Here is a 20,414-nt window from a genome sequence, read left to right as displayed (position 1 = left end):
CCATTATCTAGAAAGAGGAGTGAATTAACATGTAGGCAACTGGCAGCCCTTAAGTATAGAGTCTTAGCATAGCATAGAAGTGTAAAGAAGATAGGAAGAAGAGTATATACATAAATCACAAATAAACAATATAACGCCTTTTGAGGAAAGCTAAATTTTTGATAGCCACTGTGTGGGTTGTGGCAATAGGTGAGGACAACTAAAATTAGTTGTGAGAGGTTAAAGAGCCAGAGGGTGACTGGTCCTCTAAGGGGCCAGGCAGTCTCATAGGCATCTTTCCGGAGGTACATGTAGGGGCCCAAGAAAAAACCCTCAGAGTCCAGAGCCCGATCCCCAGTTGAAGGAAGGTTAAGGAGATCATGGGTTATTGTGGGCTAGTTATGTCAGATGGGGGAGGGCTTATAGAGTCTGTCCTGCTAGTCCACCATTAACAATTTCCCCTTACGGATAGTTCAACTAGGCAGAGCTTCCATTTCATCCTGATTTTCAGGGTAAGTAAGGCTGCGCACAGGGGTTTTGTTCCACTCGGATATATGTCGAAACTTTCGTGGAGGGGATCTGGCAGATGGAGAGAAAGAGTGCTGCACAGGTAATGTTGAGGGTAGTCGGAGACCCAATTGCTTCAAGAACATAGGAGCATCATCTAAGTCAGTAAGTGTGAACTGGGCTCCCAGCCTGCTGACCATAAGGCAGAATGGGAACCCCCATTTGTAAGGGATTTTTGCGTCATTTAGCAATTGTGTAACAGGTTTGAGGGCCCTCCTTTTGTTCAGAGTAATAAGTGACAAGTCATTGTAAATCGATAGTTCATCTCCTTTGAATGACACTTTGGGGGTGTTGCGTAGGGCACGCATTAAGGCTTCTTTCGCTTCATAATAATGGAGTCGTATTATTACGTACTTGGGACGGCGTGCTGTCAGTTGCCGTTCTCCTAAGGATCGGTGAGCACGATCCATTCGCCAGAATTCACTTGGCTGGTCAGGCACTATAGAGTTATAAAGTTCAGTGAGATGTGGTTTTAGAAGATCAGGTGTGATCGCTGCAGACATGCCTTTGATTCTGATGTTCTGTCTCCTGTCTCTATTTTCACTGTCTTCCTGAGCAGATCTAATAGCTTTCAAGTCGTTCTGCATAATGTGCTGCTCATCCTCTAGTTCATTTTGTTTAATAGTCAGAGTGTCCATCTTTGCCTCTAAGGTGTTGGTGCGTTCCCCTAAAGATGTAATGTCCCCCTTAAGGTCTTTAATGGCAGAGAGTATTACTTGCTGCAGTGAATCATGCAGAGCGTGATAATGCTTGTCTAATGTTACCTCCAGCATTGCTGCAGTCAGCGGTGTCTCCTCTGCAGACTGTGAGGCCATTCCAGTGTGTAGCTGCTGTGAGGTATGGAGGGCGGGTACAGAGCCTGCAGGATCAGCGTGGTCGGCGCCATCTTGGGAGGGAGGAGGGCGGACGAACCGATCCATGGATCCGGCTTGGGGGCTGCTTTTGCGGCCATCTGTGCGGGGAGATGTTTGAGTGCTGATCTCCGTGTCCGCTGAGCTTTTGAAGCGGAGAGGGAGCGGATAGCGGCGGTTTCAGTGCGGGGACGGGCCGGAGCTCTGTCTCTAAGCGGCCATCTTGGATCCGCTGTGCATGCGCCTAATAAAAGTAGATTTTTAAACAGAATACACTTAGATCTGCTTTGGTATTATTGTTTTTATGCTGGGAGCATCTCTGCTATATAAAAGAGGACAGCTGACAGTTTTTTGCTGTGATGGACTGCACTTGCCTTACAGTTGCCCCTCCTTTAATTTGTTTTCTATGATCCTAGCAATGCCCATGGTTACTCTCCAGATATTGGGATCTAGGAAGACATATACTAATAGAACCTTTAGGGATTAACCTCTCTTTAGACAGAAGAAGCAAACTGACGGTACAATGCAATCTGGGCATGCAATCATGTCTCTTTTCTGCCATGCAAACCTGACTGCTCTGCACAACGTTCGGCTGGTTAGAATTTCAGAAGGATTCTTTTGGTCTGATCGCATTGCTTATCAGTTTGCCCACTGTTGGTGGTCAGAACCATCGTTTCCGAATGGTCACAACCATTGGACTGGACGGTCAATTGTTTGGGAAATTGGATTATAGGCTCCTTAAGGGACCTGTCTATAAAAATAATAAAACTGCATCTGAGTTCCATTTGAGTTTAATGAGTGTCAATGTCAGAAATTTTGTTCATAAAACCTTTATTTTCTTAAAAATTTGTAGAAGTTATTGTACAGACATTCACAAGGAATAGTACTGGATTCTAAGTGAATGCATTTAAATGCTAAAAAGCTTATGTTGTATATTGGAATTGATTGCACTGATCAGATACACATAACCGCATTACCACATATGACCACAAGAGGGCACTTCCACCTAACATTTATTTCAAATCCAAATCCTCATCTAAATCACTTTGAGGTGGTCGGCAAGAAGATTACAAATGACAGCAGGAAAATAAACACTAGTAATTGAAATGTTATAAATAGCAGTCAAATTAGCATTCACTAAAATCATTGAACAGGTCATTTTAATTCAAGATGCTTTTGGATTCATGCAGAATTTTTTTGTCCTTTTGACTAGGGCTGCCGATTCCATAGGGGCAAATTGGGCAATTAACCAGGGCCACGGAGCCAGCTGTATGGGAGGGGAGTCTCAATAGGCGGGCAGCGAAAGTTAATGGTCCGACTGCCAAGCTCCTCCTTCTTTCATCCTTCTGTCTCCATCTCCATGGCGTCTCTGTCCCTGTGACTCGCCGGGAAGTTATGTAAGTATGTACATACCTGCGGAGAAAGAGAGGAGGTGCCGGTGGGAATGGACATGGAAGGATGCTGAAAGAAGTAGGAGGAATGTGCTGCCAGAGAGGTAAAATTGCTCCACTGTGTGCACTTTGTGCAACAAATTGGGGCCCGGGGAGGACACATACACCACTTAATGCTGTTTCTTAATGCCCTCTTGGGGGGGGAGGCCACCTAGTACTGCTATCTTAAGGAGAGGGGGGAGAATAAAGGACACTTAATGCTGCTATTAAGGGGGAATGGAGAAAAAGGACACCTAATTCTGCTATGAGAGGGGGGGCACGGGGGGGGGGGGGGGGGGGGAATCACGGCCAGTTCTGGACTTTTTCCATAGATACAAAACCCTGGTCAGGCGGATGGAACGCTGAGAGTAGGAGAGTGAAACGGCGCCTGCCATCTAGGGAGCAGGAGACAGGGAGTGCGAGGAAGAAGACATTTGGGGAGGGGAGCGGCCTCTTGCTGCCCTCTAATTGTTGCTGCCGTGTGATTCACATTGCTTTATGGAAGAACAACCCCTAGAGGCCACCCAATGTTGCGTTCTGCTTGCGGAGGGGGAAAGGTATCTCCCCAAGGGCCGCCTAATGCTGCTATCTGGGGTAGGGTCTTGTTGACTTTTGACCAGGGCCCCATTTAATCTAGATATGACTTTACTTATGACAGTGAATCTTCGATAGCAAGGGCCCGGTGATTGTAACCAAAATCATGGTGACCATTTTCCAATATTTGAATTTTACACAAATGCAGTGCATGCAGCATTTTTCTGCAATTCGATTCATTTTTTTTTCTAGGAAGCGGTGGGAAAAAGTGTATAGCATGGTGGACTAGGGTGTAAAAATATAGCCAATGTATTGATATTATGTAGACATTAAATGTACAGTAACTATATATTTTTGTCCTGTATTTCACCTGAAGTTATTTGTGGGATTTTCCTTGCATCCCGAACTCCTTTTCTGGCAGTTGTGGCTGAAATTTTAGTTGGTCCACCTGATTTGGTTTCAACAGAACCAATAATTTTCCACGTCCTAATTAAGGGGCCCATACACCTAACGATTTTCCCGCCGAAATACGGCCGTTTCGATCAAAGTGATCGAAATGGCAGTGAAATCGCCGCGCACACCGCTGACAGAACGATGGATTTCTGTCCAAAATCCATCGTTCCCATCGACTCCCGTCCCCTGGTCCACCGCTGTCTTCTCCGCTCTGGTCCCGGCATCTTCTCCGCATCAGCTTCCGCATCCTGGCATCTGGCATAACTTCCTGTGTCACTGCAGTGACAGCGGAAGTACAAATAGAGGGCGCTCTATTTGAACTTCCGCTGTCACTGGAGTGACAGAAAGTTACACGCGGATGCCAGCCGGGAGCCGATGCGGAGAAGATGCCGGGACCAGGCGGAGAGGACAGCGGTGAACCAGGGGACTCGCGCCGGCGGAGCAGGTAATGTATGCAGGGGGGGCGGCAGCTCCACAGATTGTGATCGGTTTCACAGATTCACAATCTGTTTGCAGTAAAGGTGGCCATACGATCCCTATCTGATCAGATTCGTTCAGAGAGGGATCTATCTTTTGGTCGAATCTGATGGCAAATCGACCAGTGTATGGCCACCTTTAGCGCTAGAACAATGCTGATTGGCATTCTCAATTCTTATCTTTATCATATATTTTCTTATATCAGTTTCTTGTTTTATGGCGTTCAACTACCTTTTCCTGTAGATCCTTTGACATTTCTTTTGTTTTCCCCTTGACTTAGAATCCAAACAACATCAGTGCAGCACTGGATAAAAGATGGAAGGATCTGTAAAGAGTCCACAAACTCATTGACCTTTTTTGTACACACCCACTAATTACAAGCAAACATATCACAGATGGTTAGTTTTAATAGCCTTTAAAACCTGTTTGTGTCAAGTTGCGTGAATGTTATCAGGCCAAATCACCAGGGTATGGAAACTTTTGATCAGGGTCATTTGGGTAGTATGTTTGGTGGTGATTTTGATCTAAAAAGAGTTAACACAGTCACTGTCGTAACAATAGGGGATGCGACCCCTGCCGCCGTGGGGGGGCCCGGGGCCCCCCTAGGGCCCGCTCAGGAACTTTTGTGGGGCAGGAGGGGTCAAAGCATAAGATTAGAGCATGACTGCAGATCGGTGGGGTGGGGGGACATTCCTCCCCCCCCCTCCCTCACCTCGGGCTCTCCTCTCAGCGCTTTCCCTCCTGCAATCATTAGTGGCAGCGGCGGCGGCGGCAGACTGAACACATTACCTCCTTCTCGCCTGAGGTCTTCTGATCTCTAAGAGCTTCATGCTGCTTCCTGTTTAGACAGGAAGTTACATGAAGCAATTAGTGATCGGAAGACCTCCGGCGAGAAGGAGGTATGTGCTCAGCTTGCCTGCTGCCGCTGCCACCAATGATTGCAGGAGGGAAAGTGCTGAGAGGAGAGCCAGAGGTGAGGGGGGGGGGGGAGGGGAATGTCCCCCCTCCCCACCGATCTGCGGCCACCCTCTCCTTTTATGCTGCGACCCCACCTGCCCCACAAAAGTTCCTGAGCGGGCCCTAGGGAGGTGGGGGGGCCCAGTTTTTGTTTTTTGCAGGGGGGCCCGGGGATTTCTAGGTACGCCCCTGAACACAGTTGTTTGACAATAAATGGCTTCAGCCAACTGTAATGATCTGAGCTGCTGTCTACACAGGCAGACAGCTGTTTGACCATTTTTTAGGTCTAAGTGCTGCAGGTCTCTGGAAAAGAGACCTGTCTTCACACTGCAAGTTTCAGAGATGCTCTGCTGGTGAGAAATTTGCATCCACTTGTCATGCAAATTGCTTAGCTGCTCCCTTTGATGGCTTGCAGTATAAATACCTTTTGCTCCCAGAATTCCCTGCTGGTCATAGAGGTTTGTTCCTGCTAAACTCACCTGGAGTGTCAGCCATTGCTATCTTAGTGTAGTTAATTCTTGGGGAGTGCTCCTTGCATTCCTATTTAGTGCAGTCAGCTAGTGTATATTTGTACTGCCTATTCTGTCTTGTCTTGTCTGTGCGATTGCACGGTCACCAGCGGTTAGCGATAGTGAATCGTTCTGTCTTGAACTTAGATCGCATTTGCCCTAGCATTAGAGGCGGTGGATCTTTCTAGTCGGTATCTTGGAGTATAACCTCGGCTGCGGTTGCTGCTGGTTGCTCCTTCTGTTTGTCTTGTTGTGTGGATCGCACTTGCTCTTGCAGAAGAGCAGTGGATCCTTTTCAGTCCTGTTCCTGTGTGCGGATCGCACTTGCTCTTGCGGAAGAGCAGTGGATCCTCGCTGTCTTGTTCCTGTTGTCTGTTTGTCCAGAGTAAATGCTTGCTGTTGCCTGAGGTAAGGCAACTGATTAGCAATCGTTTCTGTTATTTGTTTGTTTTTCTTTCTGAGTTCATTTGTTAGTTAGGGTGCACGCTTATCACTGGGCGCCTAACGTGCGGTGATCGTGTCTTAAACGTGTTCGCTGGTGCGAATGAGTGCGGTGTTCGCGTTTAGCCAGCGTTTGTTATTTTCCTTAATGTTCTGATCATTGTTATTTGCTATGTCTTTCTTGCTACACTTGTGCTCTGTCTAATTCGGTCTTGTTGTGTGTTCACCATCGCTGGGTGGCAACTAGATTGGTGGACACACATACATTCTGTCTCTGTGCTCTCTCTCTCTATTAAGGGCTATTTTGCCCTGTATTGCTTCAACTTGTACAATTCCCATCTGGCATCTGTGGCAGTGCAGAGGCTGTGTTCGTCTGCACTCTACAGCTCCATCTGCCGGTTTCCCTCTACAGGTGCATAGCACCATAGCTGGGTTCTGTCAAATTACACGCTTGTGGAGGATTTCCGCAGTGTCAGCGCGCATCCTGTGCGCTGACCACGGAAATAATTCTGCAATCGTTACAGTATGACCAGCCAAACCGAAATTCCCAGTGTAGAGGGAATTTCCGATTTGAACGATTTTGTTGAATATGGCTCTTGTACCTTTAAGAGGTTTAAAAAACTTGATTCTGAAACCAAGGAGGACTTCCTGTCTGAATGTGTAAGATTTTTTTCTGAATCCTACCTTTCAAATTACTGATTCGTCCACATTGGCTCTCCAATTAGCTTATATTCTATTGCAAGGAGATCTGTTTGTGTGGGCTTATGAGATTTTGAAAAGTCATTCCTGGATTGATAATCCTTATCAGTTTCTTACATTGATTTTTTCCCACTGGTTTAAACTGCCTTGCTTACCATCTATTCTTGACGAGTGTGTACCTGCTAATCAGTCAGCTGTTCTATCCATTCCATGCAAAACCATTCAATGTGATAATGAATGCAGTAACAGCTCCCTTGTATCTAGACAAAAGCCACTTGTAGCGGCTAAAACTAAAAGGAGAAAATCCAGCAAGGTTTTCAAGCGGAAAAATCCGTTGCCCATAGCATCTACTAATAAAGAAATTATTTCTGTAAAGTCTGAAATGTGGAACACACTTGAATGTGATGAATCCAGAGAGACTTCTCAGTCTCAGGTTTTGTTGCCCCAAGCAAAAGCATATGTAGATCCTATGATAGGCAGAATTATTCAGTATATTAAAGGTGTAAGAAAATCTATGCATGTTCCTGATCCCAACCCATATGAGTGTTACCTTGATACAGGGTTGTTTGAGCCGCCATTTGCTTCATGGGAGATTGGGGCTTTGATTGAGGAGTTCGAGATTGATTGGAAGGCGTTTTGCGATTTTTACATCACAGAAAGCGAAGAGATTCTTAATGCTTGTGTTAATTCTGTGTACACTTTGATTGATTCTGATGAGTGTGACGAATATTTTGTGGATCCGGTGATTTGTGTGTGGCAGACGATTTTGGATGAATTGCACACACACCAACCAATTGACTCCAATAAAGAGACACCATTATCGGTTGATTGTTCCTGCCTTTCTGGGGTAAAGCAAGTGAGTTCAGACACCTGTGTGAATTCTGAAAGATTCTCTCCTGTTTCTGTGGAATTTGAATCTGTGTGATCTAATGCCTGTTTCTCAGGCGTTCCTGCAGATTATGATCAACATAAATGTGTCCGTTTTTTCAAAGATATGTGGGATCCCTTGTCATTTAAGAACAGATCTTTTTCTCCCAGTAATTTTTCAAGATCTTCCATCTATGATCCTGCTATGGGGACAATTCCTAAACTATGCAGCCTCAAAAGTAATGTTAATATGACTAATAAAGTTTCTCCTGTTGTTGTCACAACTTCTTCTGCAAATAAATCTATGTCTCACTCTGTTCACACCTGTAAAGGCACATTGCCTGATGACAGTTGTTCCAGTGTTTCTGTCCTGAACATTTTGCAGTCTGGTCCACAGATTGCGGAGGTTTGCGCTTTGGTAGCGTCAGTTTCACAACCTAAAGCGATCTTGGATTCGCAAATTTTGCGTTCTGACTCCTCGGATTCGACATTGTTAGCTGAGTCTAAGGGTGAGACAGCACTTTGGTTTTGCAAATCTGATACTGAGGGATCTTTGCCTTGTCCAGAGTTAGTTTCTGTGAGCCTGCCCTGTACCATGAATAAAACCATGATGTCCACTCGCACTGACATTTGTGAGTCCCTTTCTTGCTCTGAAGATAGTACTGACTCTCCACCCTGTACTCTGGATGAGTCAATATTGCCTTGCATAAAATCTCCTGCAGTGACCCTAGAGGCTCGTCTAGGTATTGCTACTATTCTCACCTGTTTTTCTGCTATTTTGGAATTGCAGTCTAGTTTGACTGCTATGCAGAATTCTGCGTGCAGTGAGATTAGAGTTAGGGATTCAGTTTGTGTTCCAGTAGATATTCCTGTGCATCCTGTTCATGAAGATAAAACTCAGTCTCAGCGGATTGTAGAACCATCCCTGGGACATTTGCTCTGTCCGCAAAATGTATTTGATGTTTTGCCCTGTAACATGGATAGTTCAGAAACCTTGATTTCTTTGGCGGAAAACTTGAGAAACAATGCTCCTGAGCTTTTGTTTGATGTTCTGGAGGTCTCCGAGTTCATACCAAAGGGTGCAGAACTTTTAGGAGGTGCCTCCTGCCCCGCAGGGCCGTCTGAAGTATTGCCCACTTCAGTAGGCATTGCTGCTATACTGACTACTTTTGCAGCTCTTGTGGAGCTTCAGTCATGCGTAGTCAATGATGAGTTTTGGTTAGATACCATTACAGTCACAGAAATGTCTAAGTCTGAGTCCAAGTCTTCTTTTGAAAGTCCAGTACTTGTGACCACTACTCGTGATGGTTCTCTGCCTGTTCCTGGTTTTGGTCTTGTCGTGACGGACTCTGAGGTTGGCAGTTCCTCGATGTGTCCTGAGGTTTCTCTTGTGCTAGTGTACCCCGATGCGCTCTGTGACCCAGAAAGCCCAAGTGTGTCTCGGTTACCAGCATGCTCAGATGCTTCCTCGGTGGAGACATGTTCTGATATTGCCTGAAAGTGGTCCCTGAAAGCCCTGATCTTGATGGTTGTCCTGGTAATCCTGAATCCGGAATTGTCATAGGTTCCATAGGGGTTCTTGGTAGTTCTCCGTGTGAGCCTGGTGAGCGTTCTGGCCTCTTGGGATCTCTCCGGAGCTTTAAAGTGTTCTGGGAGATCCTGGGAGATATTTTTCTTGGTACCCTGGATGGGATCAACAGTGGCTTCTCTGTTGAAAGGGACACTTCGAATAGGTATTGTGGCAGGTTTGGTATTTTTGGACGCTCCCTGGAAGGTGGTGGGTATTGCTTGGAGGGTGTCGATGGGTTCTTCTCTGGCATTCACAGTTCTGATGGGTGTTACGCTGAGACTTGTAGTACTGATGGGCATGTTTCCGTGGCTTCCGCTTCCGACGAGGTCGGTTTCGGGAGGATTGACTCTGGAGTTGGGCCTTGTCGGGCTGACCCGACCTTCATGAGTCTTCAGTCCGATTTTTTTTTGAAAATATCAGTTTTGAGAGACGTCTGGAAGCCGTCCCTGGAGGGGGGGGGGGGGGTACTGTAATGATCTGCGCTGCTGTCTGCACAGGCAGACAGCTGTTTGACCATTTTTTAGGTCTAAGTGCTGCAGGTCTCTGGAAAAGAGACCTGTCTTCACACTGCAAGTTTCAGAGTTGCTCTGCTGGTGAGAAATTTGCATCCACTTGTCATGCAAATTGCTTAGCTTCTCCCTTTGATGGCTTGCAGTATAAATACCTTTTGCTCCCAGAATTCCCTGCTGGTCATAGAGGTTTGTTCCTGCTAAACTCACCTGGAGTGTCAGCCATTGCTATCTTAGTGTAGTTAATTCTTGGTGAGTGCTCCTTGCATTCCTATTTAGTGCAGTCAGCTAGTGTATATTTGTACTGCCTATTCTGTCTTGTCTTGTCTGTGCGATTGCACGGCCGCCAGCGGTTGGCGATAGTGAATTGTTGTGTCTTGAACTTAGATCGCATTTGCCCTAGCGTTAGAGGTGGTGGATCTTTCTAGTCCGTAGCTTGGAGTACAACCTGCTGGTTGCTCCTTCTGTCTGTCTTGTTGTGTGGATCGCACTCGCTCTTGCGGAAGAGCAGTGGATCCTTTTCAGTCCTGTTCCTGTGTGCGGATCGCACTCGCTCTTGCGGAAGAGCAGTGGATCCTCGCTGTTTTGTTCCTGTTGTCTGTTTGTCCAGAGTAAATGCTTGCTGTTGCCTGAGGTAAGGCAACCGATTAGCAAGCGTTTCTGTTATTTGTTTGTTTTTCTTTCTGAGTTCATTTGTTAGTTAGGGTGGCACGCTTATCACTGGGCGCCTAATGTGCGGTGATCGTGTCTTAAACGCATTCGCTGTTGCGAATGAGTGCGGTGTTCGCGTTTAGCTAGCAATTGTTATTTTCCTTGATGTTCTGATCATTGTTATTTGCTATGTCTTTCTTGCTACACTTGTGCTCTGTCTAATTCGGTCTTGTGTCACTATTTGGCAATCGCCACTCTTGTGATTGCGTTCCCACTTTGTTTCTGCTGTTGTGTGTTCACCGTCGCTGGGTGGCAACTAGATTAGTGGACACACATACATTCTGTCTCTGTGCTCTCTCTCTCTCTTTAAGGGCTATCTTGCCCTGCATCGCTTCAACTTGTACAATTCCCATCTGGCATCTGTGGCAGTGCAGATGCTGTGTTCGTCTGCACTCCACAGCTCCATCTGCCGGTGGGAATCTCCCTCTACAGGTGCATAGCACCATAGCTGGGTTCTGTCAAATTACACGGTTGTGGAGGATTTCCGCAGTGTCAGCGCGCATCCTGTGCGCTGACCACGAAAATAAATGCGCAATCGTTACACCAACTAATGTTTTTGTTATCTTATTCATATTCTATGAAAGATGGTTAAGAAATCATATATTCTGCCAGGGTATGTAAACTTATGAGAACAACTGTATACAAGTGAAACTCGAAAAATTAGAAAATCATGCAAAAGTTCATTTATTTCAGTAATTCAACTTAAAAGGTGAAACTAATATATGAAATAACAAGAAGTTTTAAATCAGGATGATACCATTTATTGGCTAACTACAAATGAATAAGAATAAACAAGCTTTCGGCCTTGCAGCCTTCGTCAGGTTTATATCCTGTTAGTTTGCAAGCTGGTGGTACAGACAGCTTATATACATGCAACATCAAAAGGAAAAACAGATATTTTTTTCAAGCATAAATACATCATTAAGATGCCTTAATACAAACAGACCATCTAAATGGGGTAAGATAAGGATCCTTGTTTACTTTATTGCTCACAGACCTGGTATTAGGATTGACCCAGAGGTATCGTAAATTCTTAGTTCACAAGTTCAGCTAGGGTGGCTGAGACAGTTCATATATCATCAATCTCATACCAATATAGAAAGTTGTTGTCCTTATTCAGACCCTTCTGCACAGCTTTGAAACAATTTATAAATTTTGTTTCTGCTATTAATCGGTCATTTGACGTTTTGAAGCCGCCCTTCAGGGCAGTGACACGAAGATCATCCATGCTGTGTCCGTTGGACCGAAAGTGTGTAGCAACTGGGAGTCCAGATTTGGTATCATTAATAGTGTGCCTGTGTCCATTCATACGTTTGCGCAGAGTTTGTCCAGTTTCTCCCACGTACATAACATTGGGGCATTTAGCACACATGATCAGATATACCAGATTGGTGGACCCACAAGAAAATTTACCTTGTATTCTGTACTCCTGTTGTGAACCTGGTATCGTTACCCTGTCAGTGGAGTAAATGTGTCTGCAGGTCCCACATATTTTTTGTCGGCAGGGTGATGTTCCGTTTTGTTGAGGCCTATTTAAAGAGCTCCTGACAATCATCTGTTTTAGATTGTGTGGTTGCCGATATGACAAGAGTGGAGGTTTAGGGAATATCGTTCTCAGTCTGTGATCCTTGTGCAAAATGGGATGAAGTTCCTTAGCAATCCTCCTTAAGATTTCCAGGTGTGGGTTGTAGGTGACAACCAAAGGGACACGTTCCTCTTTCTGGTTTTGCTTATATTTCAGGAGTTCAGTCCTGGGGATGTTGCTGGCTTTCCTGATTTGGGCCTCAGCCATGGGAGGACTGTAACCTTGTTTAATGAAAGTGTTCTTAAGGTGATCCAGGTGCTTGTCTCTGTCCATCCTGTCAGAACAAATCCGGTTGTACCTTATAGCTTGGCTGTAAATTATAGAGTTCTTAATGTGCTTGGGATGAAAACTGTCATATCTTAGGTATGTGGGACGGTCTGTAGGTTTGCGATACACAGAGGTTTGTATGTTGTTACCCCTGATGTATATGGTGGTGTCCAGAAAGTTAATCTCTGTGTGAGAGTAGGTAAGTTTCAATTTGATTGTAGGATGGAAGGCATTGAAGTTCCTGTGGAACTGGAGAAGATCATCCTCACTTGCGGACCAGATGATTAAAATATCATCAATGAAGCGGAAGTAGGCCATGGGTTTTATGCCACATGCATTGAGGTATTCCTCTTCGATTTTGGCCATGAATAGATTTGCATACTGTGGAGCGAATCGCGAACCCATTGCCACGCCCATCTGCTGTAAATAGAGGTCCTGTCCAAAAGTGAAATAATTATGAGTGAGAATGAATTTGATCAGTCCAGTAATAGGCTTTACAGGTATGCCCTGACCCTGAAGATATTTACGGCAGGCCGCAATACCATCATCATGGGGAATGTTCGTGTACAGGGACTCCACGTCCATCGTGGCCAGTATGGTTCCCTCAGGTACTGGGCCGATGGCTGACAGTTTGTTCAGGAGGTGGGTGGTATCCTGTAAGTAGCTGGGTCTTTTACAGACAAGAGGTTTCAAAATGTTTTCCAGCCACCCTGAGATGTTCTCTGTAAGAGTTCCGCTCCCTGAGATTATGGGCCTGCCAGGGTTTCCCTCTTTGTGGATCTTGGGAAGCATGTAAAAGCAGGCTGTTCTAGGCTCTTCAGGGATAAGGGTCCTTACATGTAGTCTGATGTTTGCAGGCAATCTGTTAACCATCCTATTAAGTGCCATCCTGTAGCCTTTTGTGGGGTCCCCCTGTAATTTGGCATAGTGAGCGGTGTTGGATAATTGTCTTTGTGCCTCCTGGATGTAGTCACTGGTGTTCATTATGACTATGGCACCACCTTTATCCGCTGGTTTAATAATAATGTCCTTATTCTCCTTAAGGGATCTGATGGCCTGTCGCTCCTGTGGTGTTACGTTCTGGGCCAGTGTCTTTCTTTTACTCAGGATCCTGTAAAAGAAAGACACAGTATGCAAATCTATTCATGGCCAAAATCGAAGAGGAATACCTCAATGCATGTGGCATAAAACCCATGGCCTACTTCCGCTTCATTGATGATATTTTAATCATCTGGTCCGCAAGTGAGGATGATCTTCTCCAGTTCCACAGGAACTTCAATGCCTTCCATCCTACAATCAAATTGAAACTTACCTACTCTCACACAGAGATTAACTTTCTGGACACCACCATATACATCAGGGGTAACAACATACAAACCTCTGTGTATCGCAAACCTACAGACCGTCCCACATACCTAAGATATGACAGTTTTCATCCCAAGCACATTAAGAACTCTATAATTTACAGCCAAGCTATAAGGTACAACCGGATTTGTTCTGACAGGATGGACAGAGACAAGCACCTGGATCACCTTAAGAACACTTTCATTAAACAAGGTTACAGTCCTCCCATGGCTGAGGCCCAAATCAGGAAAGCCAGCAACATCCCCAGGACTGAACTCCTGAAATATAAGCAAAACCAGAAAGAGGAACGTGTCCCTTTGGTTGTCACCTACAACCCACACCTGGAAATCTTAAGGAGGATTGCTAAGGAACTTCATCCCATTTTACACAAGGATCACAGACTGAGAACGATATTCCCTAAACCTTCACTCTTGTCATATCGGCAACCACACAATCTAAAACAGATGATTGTCAGGAGCTCTTTGAATAGGCCTCAACAAAACGGAACATCACCCTGCCGACAAAAAATATGTGGGACCTGCAGACACATTTACTCCACTGACAGGGTAACGATACCAGGTTCACAACAGGAGTACAGAATACAAGGTAAATTTTCTTGTGGGTCCACCAATCTGGTATATCTGATCATGTGTGCTAAATGCCCCAATGTTATGTACGTGGGAGAAACTGGACAAACTCTGCGCAAACGTATGAATGGACACAGGCACACTATTAATGATACCAAATCTGGACTCCCAGTTGCTACACACTTTCGGTCCAACGGACACAGCATGGATGATCTTCGTGTCACTGCCCTGAAGGGCGGCTTCAAAACGTCAAATGACCGATTAATAGCAGAAACAAAATTTATAAATTGTTTCAAAGCTGTGCAGAAGGGTCTGAATAAGGACAACAACTTTCTATATTGGTATGAGATTGATGATATATGAACTGTCTCAGCCACCCTAGCTGAACTTGTGAACTAAGAATTTACGATACCTCTGGGTCAATCCTAATACCAGGTCTGTGGGCAATAAAGTAAACAAGGATCCTTATCTTACCCCATTTAGATGGTCTGTTTGTATTAAGGCATCTTAATGATGTATTTATGCTTGAAAAAAATATCTGTTTTTCCTTTTGATGTTGCATGTATACAGGGCCGGATTTAGGGCAAGGCCGCCTAGGCCATGGCCTAGGGCACCACAGGAGGAAGGGCACCAATGTAGCAGGCTAAACTGGGGCAAGCTTGCAAATGCTGCAATGCAGGCAGATCAGGTGAGCGCCTGACTGTGGTACTCTGCTGCTAGCCACTTGTGCAGCGGCCACCTTGCTCTCTGTGCATGTTTGCATTGTGGTCAGTGGCTATGGACATGGGCAGCATTGGAGAGGGTAAGGAAGCGGAAGCTTCTGCACTGGAGACGAGCGCAGAAATAAGTTACACTGATGGCTGCTGCAGTGTGGTGTGAAGGCAAGCAGGCTACCTATACTGAAGGGGGGTGGGAAAAGGAGGGATTAAGGGAGTCATCTGGCTACCTATACTGGAGGGAAGGGGGGGTCACCTCGCTACCTATACCGAAGGGGGGTGGCTGGTAACAGTGGCCTTGGGTGGTAAAGAGTACAAATCCGGCCCTGCATGTATATAAGCTGTCTGTACCACCAGCTTGCAAACTAACAGGATATAAACCTGACGAAGGCTGCAAGGCCGAAAGCTTGTTTATTCTTATTCATTTGTAGTTAGCCAATAAATGGTATCATCCTGATTTAAAACTTCTTGCTTTTACTGATGGCTAACACGGTACAATACCCTACTGCTACTAATATATGAAATAGGAACCCTTTGCAGGTGTTTTGGATGAATTAGCTGATTAGAGTCTGACACTTTGAGCCTAGAAATTGTAAATTTTCACAATATTCTAAGGATTTGTCAAGAGTCCAGAAACTCATTGACCTTTTTTATACACACCCACTAATTACAAGCAAACATATCACAGATGATTAGCTTTAATAGCCTTTAAAACCTGTTTGTGTCAAGTTGCGTGAATGTTACCAGGCCAAATCACGGAATCAATTGAAAAGGGCTCCTGAGCCATCTGTATTAAAAGGGCTCCTCCATAGACTTCAATGTTTTTTTCTGGAAATTTGGGCTACAGGGTGGTGAACAGAGCTCCCAAGTTTTCTTTCGGCTACAAGGTTTTTGATTCGGCTGCCCCTTTGTAGCTCATATTTTTCATTTGGCTACAAGGTTTTCGGCTACAAGGTTTTTGATTCTGCTACTAAAGGGTGCCCCTTTGTAGCCCATATTTTGGATACGGCTACAAAGTTTTTGATTCTGCTGCAAAAGGACTCCCCTTTGTAGCCCATATTTTTGATTCAGCTAAAAGGTTTTCGGCCACAAGGTTTTTAATTCTGCTACTAAAAGGCGTCCCCTTGTAGCCCATATTTTTTATTCAGATACAAGGTTTTTGGCTACAAGGTTTTTGATTCTGCTACAAAAGGTGTGTGTGTGTGTGTGTGTGTGTGTGTGGGGGGGGGTTGGATTAGGCATCACAAGCAGGTGGGGGGGTCTTAGGGTTAGGCAGGGAGGTTTTAGGATAAGGCCCCACCAGGGGAGGGTTCTGTGTGAGAGTAGGGAGAAGTTAGGTCATAGTAATCACCAGGTGGCCTTAGAGTTAGGCACCACCAGGGGGGTCTTAGGGTTAGGTACCACCTAGGGGAGCGTTCTGAGTGAGAGTAGGGAGACTTTAAGTCATAGTAATCAACAGGGGGGTGTACTAAGCTCAAACACCACCAGGGGGTTCTTAGGGATAGGCACTACCAGGGAGGGGTTAGGCACCACCTAGGGGGGTTAGGGTTAGGCACCACCAAGGGGGTCTTAGGGTTAGGCACCACCAGGGAAGTCTTAGGGTTAGGCACCACCTGAGGGGTCTTAGTGTTAGGCACCACCAGGGAGGGTTTTAATGTTAGGCACCACCAGGGAGGGGTTAGGCACCACCTAGGGGGATTAGGGTTAGGCACCACCAGGGGACCTTAGGGTTAGGCACCACCAGGGGAGTCTTAGGGCTAGGCACCACCAGGGGGGGCCTTAGGTTTAGGCACCACCAGGGAGAGGTTAGGACCCACCTAGGAGGCTTAGGGTTAGGCACCACCAGGGAGTCATAGGGTTAGGCACAACCAGGGGAGTATTAGGATTAGGCACCACCTGGGGGGTTCTTATGGTTAGGCAACACCTGGGGGGGCTTATGGTTAGGCACCACCTGGGGGGGGGTCTTAGGTTTGGGCACCACCAGGGGAGTCTTAGGGTTAGGCACCACCAGGGAGGGGTTAGGACCCACCTAGGAGGGTTAGGGTTTGGCACCACCAGGGGGGTCTTAGGGTGTGGCACCACCAGGGGAGTCTTAGGGTTAGGCACCACCTTGGGGGGGTCTTAGGGTTAGGCACCACCAGGGGAGGGTTCTGTGTGAGAGTAGGGAGAAGTTAGGTCATATACAACAAGCAGGATATCAACCTGAATTTATGCTGAGTCTCACCTATATTATATTATAGAACAAACAGTAGTACCATAGGGAGCCTCTGTTAATAATGAAAAAAGCACTTTATTGTTAAATACATGCAAACCCAGGATCCCTCCCCTTTAAAACCCCCTAAAAAGGCTGTAACATTGAGGTCTAGGGCCTAACTAAAGGAGTGCACTACTAATGTCAGTTTTATATTGATATTTTCTTCAGGGCCCCCTTTAATTGAGCAGCAATGTCTATGCGTTTTGCCTCAAAATGTTAGTGTCAGGCGACAATAGCTTATCCTCCAAGCAGCCAGTTAGTATGCACAGTATAAGCAAGCAGTTCTAGTAGTAGCAGTAACTCTGTTTCCGATAGCTGGTAGTATTGTCATATGTCGACTAAGCCTCTAGTACGCCCCTCATTGCATGTATGGCCACTTATGCCAAATGCATACTCGTTTGCACCAGTCTCTGGTTTAACATACATCCAGACTCACGTGCCCGTAGGGGAGTTTGTTTCGCATTCCGTTTTGGGGCGGGTACTGCCGGCACTGATCAGTTTGTTAGCCGGGTTCCCTGCGCGCCCTCTTGTGAAGCGTCTCCAGTCCACCGTGCGGTTAGCGGTCTTCTTAGTCGGGGAGTGAGCGGAGGCTGTGAGGTAGCTGTGAGGTTAGCGTAGTTGCATGGCGGCAGCCCACGTGACGCGTTTCACCCGCTTCCGGGTTTCATCAGACGTGACGTCACAGGCCTTCCCTCTCTTTTATGCACGTGAGCGGAGGTCTGTGAGCGTAGAAAGGTCAGTTAAAAGCAAGCTGGGTTGAAATCATAATATCCTTACTCCCTCCAGTGGCAGATCATAAGAATACTTTTAAATTCATATCGCTATTTAGTCCATTTGGCTGCATAACATTACATTTGTATATCCAATAGGATTCCTTTTTTAGGAGCTCCTGATCATAGACGCCCCTCCGTGGGCTTATATTAAGTTTGTAGATACCCATCACTTTTAGATGGTTAGGATCTGAATTATGTTCCTTTTGAAAGTGCATTGCTACTGGACTTTTTTCTTCCTTATTTAAAGAGAATCTGTACTCTAATATTCTTACAATAAAAAGCATACCATTCTATTCATTATTTTCTCCTGTGCCCCTCTGTGCTGTTTCTGCCACTCCCTGCTGCAATCCTGGCTTGTAATTAACAATTTTAGGCAGTGTTTACAAACAAACTAACCAGCTTCTAATAGGCTCAGCTAAGCATAGAGTGTGAGTCATTCAGAGTATGCAGGGGGCCTGCAGAGGGTGTGGATCGCTTCTACCAATCACAAGCAGCCCTGCACATTCCACACAATCAAGCTTTAGCCCGACAAACAGGACAGAGGAAAGATACATTGATTTATTACAGAGACAGTGCAGTTAGGAAAGACTGCAGAAAGCCAGAGCAGATTAGAACAGGCATAGGAACTTATAGGATAGAAGAACTAAGGCTGAAACATTTGTTACAGAGTCTCTTTAAGATGTTATTAATGTGCTCTTGTATCCTTTTTCTTAATAATCTGTGGGTTTTTCCTATATAGATTTTGTTGCAGCTGCAACGTAGCTGGTAAATGACTCTTTCGGTTGAACATGAGATATAATCATTTATCTGGAAAGTGGAAACATTCCGTCTTTTCCTGATTATAAAAGGTATCACCTTTTTGTACATAGGGGCAAATGTCGCAATTACCACACCTATTCATTCCTTTTTTCCATTTCCTTTTGCCTCTATTTCTGCATTTGTAACCAAAGTCACTTGTCACCAAGAGGTCATTCAGATTCCTGCAACGTTTTGCTGCCATATGTGGATATTCCCCCACTATATCTTTTAGGAATTGATCCCTACATAGCAAGTGCCAATGCCTTTCAAGGATATTTTTTACATCATAGTAGTGGGACCCATAGGTAGTTACCATACGTGTGCAACCAGAAGGGTATTGTTCCATATCTTTTTTCCTAGTCATATTTTTGTCCATCAAGAGTTCACCCCTGGACTTTCCTGATGCTTTTCCATAAGCTTCCTTAATTTTATTTTCAGGGTAACCTCGTGCTCTCAGCCTATCTTTTAACTCTTCCGCCTCTTTTTCAAAATCACACTGTTTTGTGCAATTCCTGCGAATACGCATAAATTGGCTCATGGGAACTGCCCACTTTTGTGATGGCAAATGGAAGCTAGTGGCTGAGAGCAGGGTGTTACCCGCAGTTTCCTTCAGATACGTTCTTGTATAGAGGTTACTGCCCTCTTTATAAATCTTTAAATCTAGAAATGAGATTTCCCTTCTGTCATATGTATAGGTCAGAAAAATGTTGCTATCATTTCTATTTAATTCATTAACAAAGCAATGTAGTTCAGACTCGGATCCCCGCCATAAGACTAGTATATCGTCCACAAATCGAAGCCATAGTGCGACATGCTCCCGATAGGCCCGCATCTGTTTTACAGTCCTCTCCTCTCAAAATCCGAGATGGAGGCAGGCGTATGCTGGGGAGCATGCCGCACCCATGGTCACGCCCCTCTTTTGTCGATACAGTTCTCCTTTAAATTCAAAAAAGTTACTCTCCAGGATCAATTTCATGAGATCCGCCACGTATTCACATTGATCACTTTTCTTTCCGAATTTCCTTTCAAGGAAGAAGCATAACGCCTCTAGTCCTTTTTTATTGGGAATAGATGTGAAAAGTGATTCCACATCTAGACCTACAAGTATCCAGCCCTCCTCTACCTGTACACCTTCCAGCACAGCTAAGACATTTTTTGTGTCCATTACAAATGAGGGTAAGTTCTGCACAATGTCTTTCACCTTTAAATCCACATATTGAGAAATCTTTTCTAGTGGTCCATTATTTCCCGAGACAATTGGGCGGCCAGGGGGATTTTCCATGTTCTTATGTGTCTTAGGTAAAATGTAAAATGTTGGGATTGTGTAGTCACCAACCAAGAGGAACTTCATTTCATTTTCAGTTAGGACTCCGTCCAGGTAGCCCCACATAAGTTTTGTATTGATTTTATCCACCGGTTGTTTGAATGGATTATCTATAATCCTTTCATATGTGGTTTTATCGCTCAAAAGACGTCTTATTTCTTTCTCATAAAGTTCACTCTTCATGATGACCACATTCCCTCCCTTATCACTTC

The sequence above is a fragment of the Hyperolius riggenbachi genome, chromosome 9 (assembly GCF_040937935.1).
Source record: "Hyperolius riggenbachi isolate aHypRig1 chromosome 9, aHypRig1.pri, whole genome shotgun sequence".
NCBI lineage: Eukaryota > Metazoa > Chordata > Amphibia > Anura > Hyperoliidae > Hyperolius > Hyperolius riggenbachi.
The sequence above is the reverse complement of the archived record's forward strand: the minus strand, read 5'-3'. Positions refer to the sequence as shown.